Below are 17,882 nucleotides of genomic sequence, written 5' to 3'. Positions count from 1 at the left end.
GCTAGTGTGGCTGGAGGGGAGTGAGCATAAAGAAAACCATAGAGTGAGTCAAGGAAGCCTAGGTTGTTAACAGGACCTTGTCTTTTACTCCATCTGAGTTAACTACCCACAATATCTTGCTTCTAGGATTCTAGGAACTCAGTAAGAAACTAATTCATTCCAGGTATCAAATTTCCTAGGAAACCATTCCACCCATATATCAATAGTGTTTCTTCAGGTTACTTAAGTCTGTAACTTTTACTAATGTCAGCATTATCCAGGGATGTGGGCCCTTAATGTAAAAGTATGTCCTATAATTACTGCTACTGAGAATGAGGAAGACTCATCAATATTGAAACTCTGGATATTTGCTTCCATTTATTCTTAGACCAGCAATAAAAAAATCCAAACAAAATTGCATTTGTGATCTTTGTACGATATTTGCACATATATGAAGTATGTCTTCTGTCACAGAAAATAAACCCTTAATATTGGCAATTCTGTTACAGGCTCATGTTCTTGAAATCTAATCTTTACTAGGGACTTGATAAATATTTAAACATAAGGAAAAGCATAAATCAATTTAGAAGACAAAAAGTGGATTTTGCTTTTGAGAAGTAAAGACAATATGAAAGGAATTATTAGATGTTTTCAGATATTTGAAAAAAATTGTAATAAAATTAAAAGTTAAGTTAGAAAATCACTCTCAATGTTCATTCATTAATTGAAAAAAGTGTGCTGAGTGCCTGCAATGTGCCTAGCAAGTTTTCTAGATTCTACGGATACAAGAATGAACAAGAACAAACAATACGCAAGGGCCTGCAGTCTACTATTTTATTCCAGTAAGATTCTCCTCAAGGAGGACAAGGAGTGGATCCCCATTACCAAGCTGGGCTACCTGGTCAAGGACATGAAGATCAATTCCCTGGAGGAAATCTCTGTCTTCTCCCTGCCCATCAATCATTGACTTTTTCTTGGGGGCATCCCTCAAGGATGAGGTATTGAAGATTATACCTGTGCAAAAGCAGACCCATGCTGGCCAGCTGATCAGGTTCACGGCATTTGTTGCTATCAGAGATTACAATGGACACATCGGTCTGGGTGTTAACTGCTCCGAGGAGGTAGCCACTGCCATCTGTGGGGCCATCATCGTGGCCAAGCTTTCCATTGTCCTTGTGCAAGGAGGCTACTCAGGGAACAAGATCAGCAAGCTCCACACTGTCCCATGACCACTGTGGGTCTCTGCTGGTGTGCCTCATCCTTGCCCCCCGAGGCACTGGCATTGTCTCAGCCCCTGTGCCGAAGAAGCTACTGATGATGGCCGGTATGGACGACTGCTATACCTCAGCGAGGGGCTGCACTGCCACCCTGGGCAACCTTGCCAAGGCCACTTTTGATGCCATTTCCAAGACCTACCCCTGACCTCTGGAAAGAGACTGTGTTCACCAAGTCTCCTTATCAGGAATTTACTGACCATCTTGTAAAGATCCACACCAGAGTCTCCATGCAGAGGACCCAGGCTTCAGCTGTAAGAAAAATAAAGTGAATTAAAGCTTAAAAAAAATCTTCTCAGGCAGTTCACCAGATAATTCCTGTGTAATAATATGCAATTGAGGACATGGATTCAAAGCTCATCTGCAACCCAACATCACCTTTTAAGATGGAATATGTTAGTAAAGGATGCTCTGTGCTTGTCCCCACCTCATCATTCCACTCTTTGAATATCCTCAAAGACTACATGCTGAATTTTTTTTAGGAACTTTAGGTAAGGAAAAGAGCATAGCATTTGAGTAAGAGCTGTGTTGTCCAGTACACCAGCCACCAGCCACAGGTAACTACTGAGCAATTGAAATGTGGCTAGTTCAGATTGAGACGTGCTCTAAGTATAAAACACACTGGATTTTGATGGCTCAGTTTGAAAAAGAAAGTGTAAGCTATCCAAAAACTTTGTGTTGATTACATATTGAAATGCTAATATTTTTAACACATTGAGTTAAATAAAATATGTTATTAATTTATCATTTCTTTTTACTTTTTTTATGTGGCTACTAGAAAACTTATATCTGTGACTCAGTTTCCCCAAGTGAGGGGATCTACATTTGTTTCCTATATCAGCTCAGTACTGTTACATAACAGAAGCTGATTCTTATTGAGTACTCAGCTCATTGAGTGGCAAACTCTCTTCCAAGCAAGTTACTTGTGTTTAAACATTTATCCTCATAATAACCCTGTGAAGAACGATTTCTCTGGATGAATAATTTGAGGCACTGAAAGGTCAAGAAACTTGCCAAAGGCTATACATCTAGTGACCAGGAGAGCAATATGGCTTTAAAGCTATAACTAACCCAGTGACTCTCAATCCTGAGTGTCATCAGAATTACCTGCAGAGCTGGTTAAAACGCAGATTGCTGAGCTCCTCCTCCGAAAGTTCTGACTCGTTTGATCTGGGGAGTAACCTGAGAATGTGCATTGCTAACAAGCTTCCAGGTGATTTTGATGCTGCTGATTTGCAAACCACATTTTGAGAACCATTAGTCTAATAAAGTCCTCAGCATTTTTGAACCATTGTTTCTTTACCTTAAAGTGTGGATATTTCATATACCTACCTCACAAACCATGAAATTCACCATTTTAAAGGGTGCAACTCCAGGGTTTTGGTATATTCAGTTTTGCAACTATCATTGCTATCCAGTTCCAAAATGTTTCCATCACTCCAAAAAGAAACCCAATATCCATTAGCAGTCTCCATTACCCCTTCCCCCAGGTCCTGGTAACCACTAATCACCTTCTTTATGGATTTGCCTATTATGGACATTTCATGCAAATTGAAAATATAATATGTGGTCTTTTGTGTCTGGCTTCTTTCACTTAGCATAAGGTTTTCAAGGTTCATCCATGTTATAACATGTATGGATACTTAATTCCATTTTATGGTCAAATAATATAAAATTATATGGGCATACCACATTTTGTTTATCCATTTATCAGTTGATGCACATTTTGGTTGTTTCCACTTTTTGGTTATTTATGAACTTGTGTGGATTTGTTTTCATTTTTTCATGGGATATAACTGGGAATGAGTTCAGTAGGAGTGGAATTGCTGACTCCTATAGTGTCTCTATATTTAACATTTTGAAGAACTATCAAACTATTTCCAAAGCATTGTACCATTTTACATTACCATTGGCAATGTATGAGGGCTCCAGTTTTTCCATAACCTTGACAACACTTGTCATTGTCTGTCATTTTGATTATAGCCATCCCAATGGGTGTGAAGTAGTGTCTCATTAGGGTTTTGATTTGCATTGCTGTGTGACTAATGATGTTTAGTTTTTCAAGTGCTATTGGACATTTATATATCTTCTTTGGAGAAATGCCTATCCAAATCTTTGCCCATGTTTAAATTGGGTTGTCTTTTTATTGTTGAGGTATAAGAATTCTTTATGTATTCTGGGTACAAGTCCCTTATTGGATATATGACTTGCAATTTCTCCCATTCTGTGGGTTGCCTTTTCACTTTCTCAACAGTGTCCATTGAAGCAAAAAGCTTTTAATCTTGTAATTTATATATTTTAAACTGTATATATTTAAGTGTACAGCATGATGATTTGGTATACATATAGACTGTGAAATGATTACTGCAATTAAGCTAATTAACATATCATCTCACATAGTTACAATTAAAAAGTTTTTAAGCTTGGGGTGCCTGGGCAGCTCAGTCCATTAAGCATCTGACTGTTGGTTTCGGCTCAGGTCATGATCTCATGGTTTCTTGATTTCCAGCCCGGCGTTGGACTCTGTGCTGGTAGTGCAGAGCTTGCTTGGGATTCTCTCTCTCTCCATCTCTCTCTGCCCCTCCCCTATTCACGTTGTCTCTGTCTCTCTCAAATAAATAAACTTAAAAATTTTTTTTTCGATGAAATCCAATTTATCTGTTTTTCCTTTTATCACTTGTGCATTTAGGTTACGTCTAGAAACAATTGCATAATCCAAGGTCATGAAGATTCAGGTCAGTAATCCATTTTGAGTTAATTTTTATACATGGTGTGAAATAAGGGTCCAATTTTATTCTTTTTCATATCCAGTTACCCAATCACAGGATCCTTTCAAAATTTAGGTAAAAATACTTCAGAGGCTATATTAATTATAGTGTGTTTATTAATAATAATTACAATACGATTTCCCCACTCTGGGTGCTTCTCTGCTATTCTGTCAAAGATTTGTAAACACTCCTATTTAGAACGAAACAAATGTCCATTGAATTAAAATCTCAAGTCAGTAGGGCGCCTGGGTGGCTCAGTGGGTTGAGTGGCTGACTTTGGCTCAGGTCATGATCTCATGGTTCATGAACCACATCAGGCTCACTGCTGTCAGCCCAGAGCCTGCCTTGGATCCTCTGTTCCCCTCCCTCTGCTCCTCCCCTACCACACTCTCTCCTTCAAACATGAATAAACATTTAAAAATAAAACCTCAAGTCAGTAATGACTGAACACAAGATTGGCAATTGTTCAATTACACTCCTTCATTTACTGTTATGTATTAAAGTGCCAAGATCCCTACCATTATGTCAACCTATATTAATTCCCCCATTCACATATATAGGATGAGGAAAAAAGGAATGTATATCCTATATGATTCTCCTTTGTGATTTTATAATACCATTTTTGCTCTTGTTTGTGCTTATGGTACCTAGTCAACTGATGATATAACTACAAATTTGAAATGTGGTGAGTTATTTGCTGTATGCAATTGTAATAATTGGATATACAAAACGGACCAAAATAAGATGAATGCTAGAACATTTTTTTTTTAAAAAGGAGAGAAAAAAAGGCAAGTCCTACTGTGGGACTGACAGCAATTAATATACATAGGTACTTTTTTCCCATAAGAAGTCAGCTAAATGGAACGTAGAAGACATTGTTCAAAGGTTGTAAGAGGGTTGCATTGAGGGTGAAGATACAGAAAGTGTGGGTACATATGGCATCCAGAAAGATGGGAATTATAAAGTAAGAATTTGTGGGCATGTCTCTAAACTAAGGGCCCCCAGACTAGTGACAGGAATATTTAGGCTCCTGGGCAGATACAAGTCTGTGGTGCCATAATTGTAAGGGGAAGTTTCCTCAAGCTGTTTCAGCTTAAAAAACGTTCTCTTTGCTTTATTCCCTACCTCCATAGTCATTAGGCCTGTGTCTGTCCTTGGTTCATTTCTGAGGTCAGTATCTAGAGAAAAAAAAATTAATGTTCTTAGTGTTATAAATTAATAAAATTTTCTAGTGACTTTATCGAACATAAGCCTAAACTCTGTCAGATGAAGCTCTGGATCTAAATGAGGAAAAAAACCCTAGACTAGCATTGAGTCCAAGCAACATTGCTGAGTAGAGAGATGATAATGAAATTAGAAACCAAGCCACAGAGCCTTCTGCATTTGTTTCAGAATCACATATATATTCAATAAAATTCTGGTTAGTTACCCTCATGAGTCAAATGATAGAAGTAAAATTTGAAGTCAAGTTCTTCTTTTTGAGTATATTGACTGAATAACTCCTTAGCATTCAAAGAATTTTGGATAGGGATGTAAGTATCTCAGTATGTTTAAGGAGGTGGTAATTCCTTAAATACCCATTCCTGTGAAAATGCCCACTACATTTGGTAACATTTATTTGAAAGTTTCTGAAAAATAAACATTACCCCTAGATAGGAAATATAAGTTTATTTCTTTCAAACTTCACCCTTATGAACAAGAACTGAATACCAATGGGTGTTATCCCACAACTTCAGACTAGGGATTATGACTGGAAGACTTTTATATAATTTATTGTTTTGTTTTGGTTTTGGTTTTGGTTTTACAACTTCCCCCATGCTTACTACATTCTTTTCTTTTCTGGTGTCAGCATTCCTATAGTACTTTGGTCTAAACTTCTAAAGCAGAAATGGTGTGCATGTCCATACGTTAACAACTAAGTACTAGAGAGTACATGATCCACTCACAGCCAGTCTTGGAGATGAGAAAAAAGAGGAATCTCTAGGGATAGATGCAGTAGGCACAGCAATAAAGAGAAAAGGAATGCAGGCTATGAAATTCAGTCTTACAACTTTAAAGTCATGTGGTGAATTTATGTTCCATAAAATTCTTGTTAGTAACTACCATGAGTCATAAGTCTAATCACATGAGTTCCATGGGCCTACTTGAGGGAATAAAAGGAGCAGTTGGAAATAACCTTAGGTCAGAGACTGGACCCCACAGAAGAGTAGCCTCTCTCTCGCCTGTTGGTCCCACCAGGTGAGATTCTCTTGAATTAAGCAATGATAGCATAGACCATAACAACAACAGACACCACGGAAGTGGTGACCATACCCCACTCTAGCTACCTAGATTCTGGTATAGACCTAATCAGGTCTCTTTTCAAAACCTGCAGTTGCCTTTGCTGTCTTGTGACTTCCTTTGATTACATGTGAGGTTGTTTCTACACTTACACCTGTGACTGAATTGAATGGCTGATTGCCTCACTCCAGTTCACATTACCTGACTAGATCAAGCAATGGTGTGTCAACTCCAAGGGCTCAGAGATGGTGAGCAGAGCAAAGCAAGCACAGATATGAAAACCAGCACATAGGGTCTTATGAAAAGCATGAATTTTTAGGATATTAGAGAAGCAAGCTATAGTTAGCTTACTTCTGAATTCTGGGGCTGATTCCAAGCAAAGCAAAATTCCCCATATCCTGGGAAGAGCAAGTCTGTACATGTGGTGGCCTTGATGTCTTCTCCCCAGGCAATCACTTCTCTTACCTTAGAACAGCACAGTCAGGTTGCCAAGGACTTTCCCCCTCACATCGAGGGGCTGATTCATGAAACAGTGACTTGCTGGGTTATACTGTGTCTTGGATTTTAAAAACTGAGCAGGAGCCAGGGTGTGGACTGTCTATGCAATTCTGTCCTCAGCTTGTGTCAGCATGTTTTGGTATTTAAGCCAAGTTTAAGTGCATCTGATTTGTGTGAAGAAAATTCAACAAAGGAATAAAATCATTATAGTCATATTCATTGACAGGAAAGTCAAATATTCTGGTCAGTGGGTGAAATGGATCATTGATTATTTTTAAAAAGCTCTGATATTATAACTTTAGCCCTAAAGTAATTCTCTTTTAGGCACTATTTATCTATTTCATTTCACTAAACTATATAAGCCTCCCATAAAGTAGAATTTTATCTATTTTACAAATGGAAAAATGACTTTTTAAAGATCATAATTAATCAATGATAAGCTAAAGAAAAATAGCCCTGAGTTTCTTAATCTCTGTTCATGATAGCAAGGGAAAAGTAATTTTTTACACTTCCATGATAAACACATTTACTGTGAACTTAAAAAATGCTATTTTTCCTGTGTGCTTGCAATAAAAAAAAAATAACCATGAGGGGCACCTGGTTGGCTTAGTCAGTTGAGCATTCGACTTCAGCTCAGGTCATGATCTGGCGGTTCATGAGTTTGAGCCCCACATCAGGCTCACTGATGTCAACCTGTCAGAGCAGAGCCCAGTTTGGGTCCTCTGCCCCCTCTCTCTGCCCCTCCTCCATTTGCGCTCTCCCAAAAGTAAATATTTATTTAGAATATTCTAAAATATTAGAAAAAATTTAACAAAATAACAAAACCATGAGAATGGGAGGAGAATATATATTTTAAGGAATTTATTCAAAGCAAAATTCTATTTACATAATCTTTCATTTTAGCTATTTTTCTAATAAACTTTGTTTTCTAGAACAGTTTTAGAGTTATAGAAAAATTATGAGGATAGTATGGAGAATCCCATATAACCCACAACTAGTTTCCTCTGTCATTAACATCTTACCTTAGTATGGTATATTTGTCACAATTAATGAACCGATATCAATATATTGTTTTTAATTAAAGTCTGTACTCTACTCAGATTTTTTTAGTTTTACCCAGTGTCCTTTTTTCTGTTCCAGGATATCATCCAGGATATCATATTACATTTAATCATTTCTCCTTAAGCCTCTATTGACAGTGACAATTTTTTAGACTTTCTTGGTTTTTGATGACCTTGACAGGTTTGAGGAGTACTTTCGGTTTTAGCTATATCTATATTAGGTATCTTGTAAAATGTCCCTCTAATGAGATTTTTCTAATTTTTTTCTCAATTGGATGGAAGTTACAATCTTTGGAAGCAAGACCACAGACATAAAGTGCCAATTTAATCCCATGATTTATCACTGTTGATAATCACCTTGACCACCTGGCTGAAGTAGTGTTTGTCAGGTTACATGCTCTTTTGATATTTTACTTAGTCATAGAAAATGTTCTCTTCATTAAAAATTACTAACTTTAATTTTAAACATAATTTACCCAAGTAGCAATAAAATTAGAACTAGCTATCACTGAACAGGTTACAGTACATAAGAGATGACATTGCATATTTAGGAGAGTGACAAGAAAAGGAATTACACAACAGAAAAACTAGTTTAGTGAGTTTTAAAGTTCATCATCTACACAATTCCTATGGAGCTTGTTGATACTATCAGTTCTTCCCTGACATATTTTACTTTGCAAAACATGTTGCAATCACTCTTTGGTTATCCGCTGCCCCCCCCCCCCCGCCCCCCTCACAAGATTCCTGATGAGGAAGCAAAGTAGGCTTCCTTCACTTATTTTCAACAAATGAAGGAAGAGCTTTGGAATCAGAGAGATTTGTGTTTGATTTTGAACTCAGCCACTTTCTACTTACTCTGTGCTCTTTGGAAAACTTTTAAGAGCACCTTGTCCATAAAAGGGGGCAGCAGCCATTTTGTATAAGAACACAAAAGGAATAAATGTGAAGTAGGTTGAGCAAGGAAGTATAGATTACTACAAGGTGGAGAATATGAATTCCATAGCTCTATATACATCCATAAACATGCTTGTTCTTAGTGCCCAGATGCTTTATGGCACAGCAGAAAATACAAAGCAGATATTTTGCTAAGGCCTCAGGGTGTAGTGGAGAGACTCAAGCCCACTAAGTAATAATGTAATCATCTCCGAGTCAGGTGAATAACATTTCCAGAGCTCAGGATTTGGAGTCAAAAGACGTGGATTTATATCCTGAGTCTTTCACTTTCTACTGTATGGTATCATAAATGTTACTTAACATCTCTTAGCTGTAGTGTACTGTCTATGAGTATAATGTGGGGGTTAAATGAAAGTATCTAGTACATCAGCGAATATTAATCACAACTGAATTTTAATCAACTTTGGAGAAGCTAAAAGTCAACTTGCTTATGGAATAACTAGCAGAAAGTGGCAGCGTATTCTTAGCTACACTTTCAGTAGAGGAATTGGGCTCTCAGTGTCCTCAAAGCCCATTATTTTGACATTTTGTTTAAGGCTAGTTCTTAATTTGACTCAGTTATTTTAGGCAGGAATGTTTTCAAAAGACCTAAGTGATGTTATTAACAAATGGTTACATCTTCTCTTCGCAGAGTTAAGCCTCTAATTATACCTTGAGCTGATTTATTAGTACTACAGGCTTAAACATTTCCTAACTATTAAGACTGACTTGAGACTCAGGATGACTATCCACATGCAAGGGATCTAAATGGCAAAAACACCACAGAGGAAGAGGTGATACAGGGTGGGTGAGTCACAAGGAAAAGCTCAGAGAAAGGTATTAATTAGAGTAATAGGAAATTATAACAAGTAAAATATGGGTTAAGTATCAGTGAATTTCCCTTAAGGACATACTTCCTATGATAGGAGGGAAGAGTCTTCTAAAGAAGGTGATTAAAACCTCCAAGCGTAAGACCTTTAAAACGAGACTGAACAGAGTCCTTATGAACATACCAAAGAGAAGAATCCTGTGCTGGTGGGGGTATGGAATAGGGGTTGGTAAATGATCTAACAGCCTTTTGCACTGCTAAAAGCCTTGAGTCGCTGATCTACCCAGTAATTGAACGCATTGTAAACCATCAAGCACGCAGTCCCCTCCCTTGAGTGTATAGCTGTCATTCCTATGGATGCTATTTTCTTTTGGGGCAACATTCTGATATCACTGATATTAACATAAAAACTCCATGTCTGTCTTTGTTTTTAAGATCCAATATGTATATTTTGACCATTCTTCCAGCAAAGGAAATTTTATTTCTCCATATGTAAATGATTATTAATTTCATTTTCCTTAAAAGGAATATAAATTTTTATTGAATGTAAAACTGACTTTTTGGAGTTAATTCTTTCATTTCTTGTTTGGTAGAACACTATTAGTGTAGCAACATCAAATGAGTAAGGTTGAGCTGCAAGTCTCAGGAACACTATCACTGGATATGTATTTAAGGAATGAGGAATTGTTAACTATCAGTGTTCTAAGTCAAGTAAGGAGAAAGTACACATAGACCCATAGTCTTACCTTCAGCAACTTTGTACCCCACCCCTGGTATCCACAACTGGGCTGATCTGGATCTCAGGCAACTTTGGGCCATAGCACTCCTCCTAGGCCCATTCCAACTTGAACTTACTTCCACTCACCAGCAGGACACTTATAAGTGTTCACCTATGTGGAGTGATTCAGGGGTGCTAGGAAGGACCTCCTTATCTGCCTACTTGATGATATCTACAACAAACATCATTCTTTAATTAGCATCAAGGTGTGGCGTGCACCCCCCCCCCCTTGATTGTCCACCTCTGCATCCTGCTCTGCACTACTTTCCACTTCTCCATATCTCCTCTTTTCCCTCTCTGGCTCCCCAAACTAGTGGCACTGCTCTTTGCCTTGTACCCTCATTTCATTTTAGTAGCCAAGACCTGTTAAATCCACTTCTAGGTATCTCTGAAATAATCTACTTTCTCCGCTACTATAGTTTGATCCACATTCATCTCTCACCTGGATTATTACAACAACCTCCTGAACTGGAGTTAGTTCTCTTCTCTTTTTTTTTTTTTCTAATTTTATTTAAATTGCAATTAGTTAACATACAGTGCTATATTGATTTCAGGAGTAGAATTCAATGATTCATCACTTACATACAATATCCAGCAGTCATCACAACAGGGGCCCTCCTTAGAACTCATCACCCATATAGCCCATTCTCCCACCACCTCCCTCCATTAACCCTCCATTTTGTCTCTACTCTTAAGAATCTCTTATGGTTTGTTTCCTCTCTCTTTTCCCCCCTCCCATATACGTTCATCTGTTTTGTTTCTTAAATTCCACGTATGAGTGTTGCTTCTCTTCTTATCTCCCTTTAATCCATGGTCCACAAAGCAGCCAAAGTGATCTTTTTAACACACTAATTAATCTGTGTTAAAAAATTTAAAACAGGGGAGGATATGGAGAAAAAAGAACACTTGTGTACTTGTTTGTACGATCCAGCAATTTCACTTCTGGAATTCTGTATCCAAAGGAAACAAATACACTAACTCAAAAAGATACCTGCACCCACATACTCATTGAAACATTATTTACAATGGCCAAGACATAAAAACAAACTAAATGTCCATCAGTGGATGAATGGATAAAGAAAATGATGTAGGCATATTACATATTATTATTATATTAGGTCATATTATACTATATTATTACATATATATTATATATATTATATTTATAACATTTATAAATAATTTATAAGTATAATAAAATTTATAATATATAATATAAATACTGTTATATATGTAATCATAATATATAGATGTATAATATATGAAAATGGAATGCAGGCATAAAAAAGGAAATCTTGCCATTTGCAACAGCATGGATGGACCTTGAGGTCATTATAAGTGAAATAAGTCAAAGAAAGACAAATACCATATGATCACACTTCTATGTGGAATTAAAAAATGAAGTCACAAATATCAATAACAGATTGGTGTTTGCCAGAAGTAAGTGGGTGGTTGTGAGACATGAAATGGGTGAAAGGGGTCAAAAGGTACCAACTGCCAAATAGAAAATAAACAGGACATAGAGATGTGATGTACAGAATGGTGACTATAGTTAATAACGCCATATTGTGTATTTAAAAATTACTGACAGTGGATGTTGAAAGTTCTCATCATAAGAAAAAAATTGCAACTATGTATGGTGATGGATGTTAAGTAGATTCGTGGTGATGATTCCATAATATATACAAATATTACATCATTATGTTGTACACCTAAAACTACTGTGTTATATTTCAATTATATCTCAAATGAAACAAAACAAAACAAAAAAACTAAACACTAATCTGATTATGTCATGTCCCTGCTTAAGCATGCTACGTACTTCCTTGCTGACTTCAGTCAGTTTCGTATTCCTTACACATGGCTTTCCTCTCTAGCCTTATTTCCTTCCTCTCTCTGTCTCACATTCAATGCCACAGCCATGCAGGATTGTGGGCAGCACTTCAAATATGCTGGGTCTTTCTTCCTTTCTTAGTTCCTTCTACTGTTAATGCTTTCTACTAATCCCTTTTCAGCTGAATAACTCTCACTTACCACATAGACTTAACTCTAGAGAACTTGTCCTCCAAGTCTTTCCATAGTCTCCCAAGATAGGAATTAAATGCTCCTCATATGCATTTCTGTGTCCTCTGTGTTCACCTCTCTACAGCTCTATCACCTTACTATTTCCTAAGAGATTGTCAACCAGCATGTTGGACAGGGACTAGGAAATTTTTTTTTACCTAATATATTTATTGACTTTTATTTATATTTATTTCATTATTTTTTTATTTAAGTACAATAGACATACAGTATCCTATTAGTTTCAGATGTATATCATAGTGATTCAATTTTTATACATTATGAAATGATCTTCACAATAAGTCTAGTAACTCTCACCATTCAAAATTATATTATTAACTATATTCCCTATGTTGTACATTATTATATCCCATGACTTACTTATTTTATAACTGCAGATTTGTCCCTATTAATCTCTTTCACCTACTTTGTCCTCTCCCCAGTTCCTTCTCCAACTGGTAACCAAGAATTTGTTTCCTGTATCTATAAGTCTGTTTTTTTTTCATTTGTTTTGTTTTTTAGATTCTACATGTAAGTGAAATCATGTATTTGTCTTTCTCTGACTGACTTATTTCACTTAACATAATACCCTTTAGACTCATTCATGTTGTTGCAAATAGCAAAATTTTATTCTTTTTTATAGCTGAGTGGTACTCCATTGTGTTGGGTGCATGTATGTATATATATATCCATTCATTTGTTGAGGGAAACTTAATTTCCTTCCATATCTTGACTATTGTAGTGATGCTACAATGTGCGTATATCTCTTCAAATGAGTGTTTTTGTTTTCTTTGGATAAATATCCAAAAGTGGAATGGCTGGATTATATGGTAGTTCTAGTTTTAGTTTTTTTGAGGAAACTCTATACTGTTTTCCATAGTGGCTGCACCAATGTACATTTCTACCAATAGTGTGTGTACAAGGGTTGTATTTTCTTCACCTCCTTGCCAACACTTGCTATTTTTTGTCTTTTTGATAATAGCCCTTCTAACAAATGTAAGGCTGTATCTCATTGTGCTTTTGATTTGCATTTCCGTCATTATTATGGATGTTGAGCATCTTTTCATGTGTCTGTTGGCCATCAGGTCTTCTTTGGAAACAATGTCTGTTCAGGTCTTCTGCCCATTGTTTAGTTAAGTTGTGTGATATTAAGTTGTGTAAGTTCTTTACATATTTTGTTATATTAAGCCATTACAGATGTATGATTTGCAAATATTTTAGTTTTTTAGCCTTTTAGTTTTGTTGATGGTTTCCTTCACTATACAAAATATTTTTAATTTTACATAATCTCATTTATTTTTTTCTTTTATTGGCCTTACCTTGAGGAGACTGGACTAAAAATAAATTGCTAATATGTTTAAGAGCTTAAACATATCTTTTCCTCTAGGAGTTTTATGGTTTCAGGTCCTACATTCAAGTCTTTAACTAATTTTGAATTTGTTTTTGTTTATGGTGTAAGATGGTGATTCAGTTTTATTCTTTGGCATGTAGCTGTCCACTATTCTCAGAACCATTTATTGAAGAGAATGTCTTTTCCCCCATTTGTCATAGATTAATTGACCATATATGTATGGGTTTACTTCTGTGCTCTCTATTCTGTTTTACTGATCTTTATATTTGCTTTTGGGCTACTACCATAGTGTTTTCATTACTATAGCTTCATAATATAGTTTGAAATCAGGGAGTCTGGTATATCTCCAGCTTTGTTCTTTTTTATCAAGATTGCTTTGGCTCTTCAGGGTCTTTTGTGGTTTCATATAAATTTTAGGATTCTTTGTTCTAGTTCTGTGAAAAATATGTCATTGGTATTTTCATGGGGATGGCACTGAATCTGCAGATTGCTTTGGGTAATATGGATATTTTAACAATGTGAATTCTTCCATTCTGTGAGCATGGAATAGTATTCTATTTGTATTGGCTTCAGTTTCTTTCATTGATGTCTTATAGTTTCAGTGTATGGGTCTTTCATCTCCTTGGTTAAATTTATTCCTTGGTATTTTATTCTTTTTGATGCAATTGTAAATGAGATTGTTTTCCTAAATTGTCTTTCTAATTGTCTAGTATATTATTATACTATATTATACTATATTATACTATATTATAAAATTGTCTAGTATATTATTAGTGTATAGAAATGCAACTGATTTCTCTATGTTAGTTTTGTGTCCTGTGACTTTACTGGATTAATTTATTAGTTCTAATAACTTTTTGGTGGAGTCCTTTGGATTTTCTCTGTATAATATTAAGTCATCTACAAAGACAGTTTTACTTCTTCCTTTTCAATTTGGGTGACTTTGTTTATTTTTCTTGCCTAATTGCTATGGTTAAGAAATCTTATCTAAGTTGAATAGAAGTGGTGAGAATGGGCATCCTTGTCTTGTTCCTCACCTTAGAGGAAAAGTTTTCAGCTTTTCATTGTTGAGCATGATGTTGGTTGTGGATTTGTCATAATGATCTTTATTATGTTGAAGTACATTCCTTCTGTATCCACTTTGTTGAGTTTTTATCATAAATCAATGTTGAATTTTGTCACATGCTCTTTCTGCATCTATTGATGTAATCATATATGGTTTTTATGCTTTGTTTTGTTAATGTGATGTAGAATGTTGATTGAAGTGCATATGTTGAACCATTCTTGCATCCATAGAATAAATCCCACTCGATATATTTGTTTTACTAATGTTTTGTTGAGAATTTTTGTATCTACATTCATCAAGGATATTGGCCTATAATTTTCTTTTTGTGGTGTCTTTATCTGCTTTTTATATCATGGTAATGCTGGCCTCAAAGTATTCCTTCCTCTTCAATTTTTTGGAATAATTCAAAAAAGATGGGTACTAACTCTTTATGTTTGGTAAAATTCATCTATGAAGTGGATGGTCTGGTTCTGGGCTTTTGTTTCTTAGGAATTTTTAAATTACTGATTCAATTTTATCACTTGTAATCAGTCTATTCAGGTTTTCTATTTCTTTGTGATTCAGTCTTGGAAGGTTGGGTGTTTCTATGACTTTATCAATTTCTTCTAGGTTATCCAATTTGTTATCATATAGGGACTAGGTGTTTTTCCCTATGGTATCTCCAGCACTTACTATAATGCCAGGCAATGTTTGGTAAAAGGGATATAAATTGGGGAAAATTACCTAGGGAACTTTGTGGATAAGATGAAATTAAGACTGGGGAAAACAAGGTGGCATTTGTGGTGGGAGGAACTGTATGAACAAAAGTACCTAGATGAGGATGTTCATAATATATTGGAGAGCCTAGCTTTATCAGAGTGGAGGATATGTGTTGAGGAAATGGAGAATAGCCAAATCATGAAGGGTTTTGAAAGACAGGAAGAAGACTTTAGACAAAGTACAGCTGGAAATTGAGATCCATTCATGATTTTAGAAGAGATGAATGACATGATATAAGTGCTGTTTAAGGAAGACTAATCTGGAAAATATACATAGTAGGCATTGGACAAAGGTGATTCTACAATCATCAAGAGTGGCTAAGAGGTTGATATATCAAAATATGTAAATAAGGGGATAAAGTAAGTTAAATTATAATTCCAAATATTCACTTCCTCTCTCTTCCACCGTACCACTCTCACCCCTTGACTCTGGACTTGATGTTGTGACCTGTTTTGGCTGCTAGAATGTTAGTATGACTCAAGAAGCACTTGTGTGATTGGACTTAATTCTGCTGTCATCAAAGAGAAGAACATGTCTTGGCTAGTCTATACAGACTATAGAGAGATTGTTAGGAAGCATTTGAGCCCCAAATAACCCCTGTCAGCCTACAAACACATGATAAATACTAAATAATTGTTTTAAGCCATTGAGTTTTGGCATGTTTGTTATGCAGCAATAGTAACTGAAACAGAGGATAAGGACAGGGGATAAGGATGTGATAGTGGTATAGAAAGAAGGAAGGGAATGATTATGACATACTTTTGAAGGATAAATTAATTGGCTGAAATAGGTTCTGGTCGTAATGAAATAAATTTAGATGTTAAAGAATGCAGAAGAATAGCCTCATAAACCTTCTTTCTTTATTGAATAAATTGAGACTATCTGAATAAGAAATTCTGAAGTAAATGAATAACATTATTATTCTTAAGAAGGAGTTACTTAGGTATATTCTTCCTCCTCTCTTTCTCTTATTTTTCTATTCATCGAGTGTTCACTTTGTGCATTTGCATTTGCAACAGTCCTTATTTGGTAAAAGCCTTCTTTTGGAAAGTGTACCAGTCAGTAAATTATCTACTTAGGAGGGAAGATGATGTCATAGGAAACCATTTATTCTTGTGAATTTACATAAACATAGAATACAAATAAAATAACATTTTTTGAATAGTCCTTTGCACATTTTTACTTTGGGAGAAAATAAAAATTGCCGATTTCTGGTAATATTTTTCTTTTGTAGACTATAGATATTTTGGGATGATTAATCCAGCTCTCTTTACTCAATTGTCTGACTTGCTTCTGGCAAAAAGCATGTTAATGGAAGAAATCAGAGGGGACATTACAATTAGAAGAGCAAAGAACCATATAATGCTTTGCTTATAAGAATCACCTATTGTTGTTGGGGAAATTGCATTGCAGTATTTTAATTTGGAAGTCAAATCAGGCATCCTCGTCTAGACATAATCCTCTGACTACAGAGGAAAGTGCTTCTCTGTCCCTCCACCAAACTTCCTGCTGCAAATCCGCTTTTACCTGCACCCCACTGTGTGGATTCCTATTGCTGTGGGCAAGCAGCGTCTGATCATTTCACATGCAGAAAAAGAGGTCAGTCAGGAATGAGGGAAAGAGGAGTGGGGAGAGGAGAGGAAAAAAAGAGGAAAATGAATGATAAAGTCTCTACAGGGTTACTGGAGGTTAATAATATGACTGAGGTATATGTAGTTATCAAGGCCTGTCATACTGTCTTACCCTGGCTATGTTCTTTCTAAAAGCTACATACCTTGGCACAAAACTGCCACCTCAAGTCTGTGAAATACCTTCTTCTATCATTGTAAAGCTACAACTTTCTGAGTGAAAACTCAGCCTTAATATATTTCTGGGCTGACATGTTTTCTTAGACACATTTTATAAGTGAGGACTAGGATACCAGACAATACTTGGCTGGTCCTGTCAAGAGAGAAAGGGAAAAAAGAGAACTTCAACCTCTTTCTTAAAAGAGAAAGAAAAAAGTTTGAGGGATCCTAGAAACTGACATTGAAGATCCTGGGAGACAGAAAGAGGTTAGGTCCAGGTATGAGGTGCATGATAGTTCAAAGCAAGGGGCCATCCTATGCTCTGGATCAATCTATGGGGAAGAGCTCTCTAGCTTGGGTGAAGAGTGATAAAAACAAAGCAAGCAAGCAAACAAACAAACAAAACCCATACATGCAGAAGGCTAACCCTTAAGCATTTATCGCACTCTCTTCCCTTT

General features: G+C 36.1%; 1 pseudogene; it reads left to right on the top strand.

The window, feature by feature from the left end:
- The first annotated feature begins 339 nt into the window (after positions 1 to 339).
- Positions 340 to 3,930, top strand: LOC106969957 (40S ribosomal protein S2-like; annotated as a pseudogene).
- Positions 3,931 to 17,882: the final 13,952 nt, after the last annotated feature.

The sequence above is a fragment of the Acinonyx jubatus genome, chromosome A2 (genome assembly GCF_027475565.1).
Source record: "Acinonyx jubatus isolate Ajub_Pintada_27869175 chromosome A2, VMU_Ajub_asm_v1.0, whole genome shotgun sequence".
In the NCBI taxonomy this organism is placed as follows: Eukaryota; Metazoa; Chordata; class Mammalia; order Carnivora; family Felidae; genus Acinonyx; species Acinonyx jubatus.
Note: the sequence above shows the minus strand (reverse complement) of the source record. Positions and strands in the feature narration are given on the sequence as shown.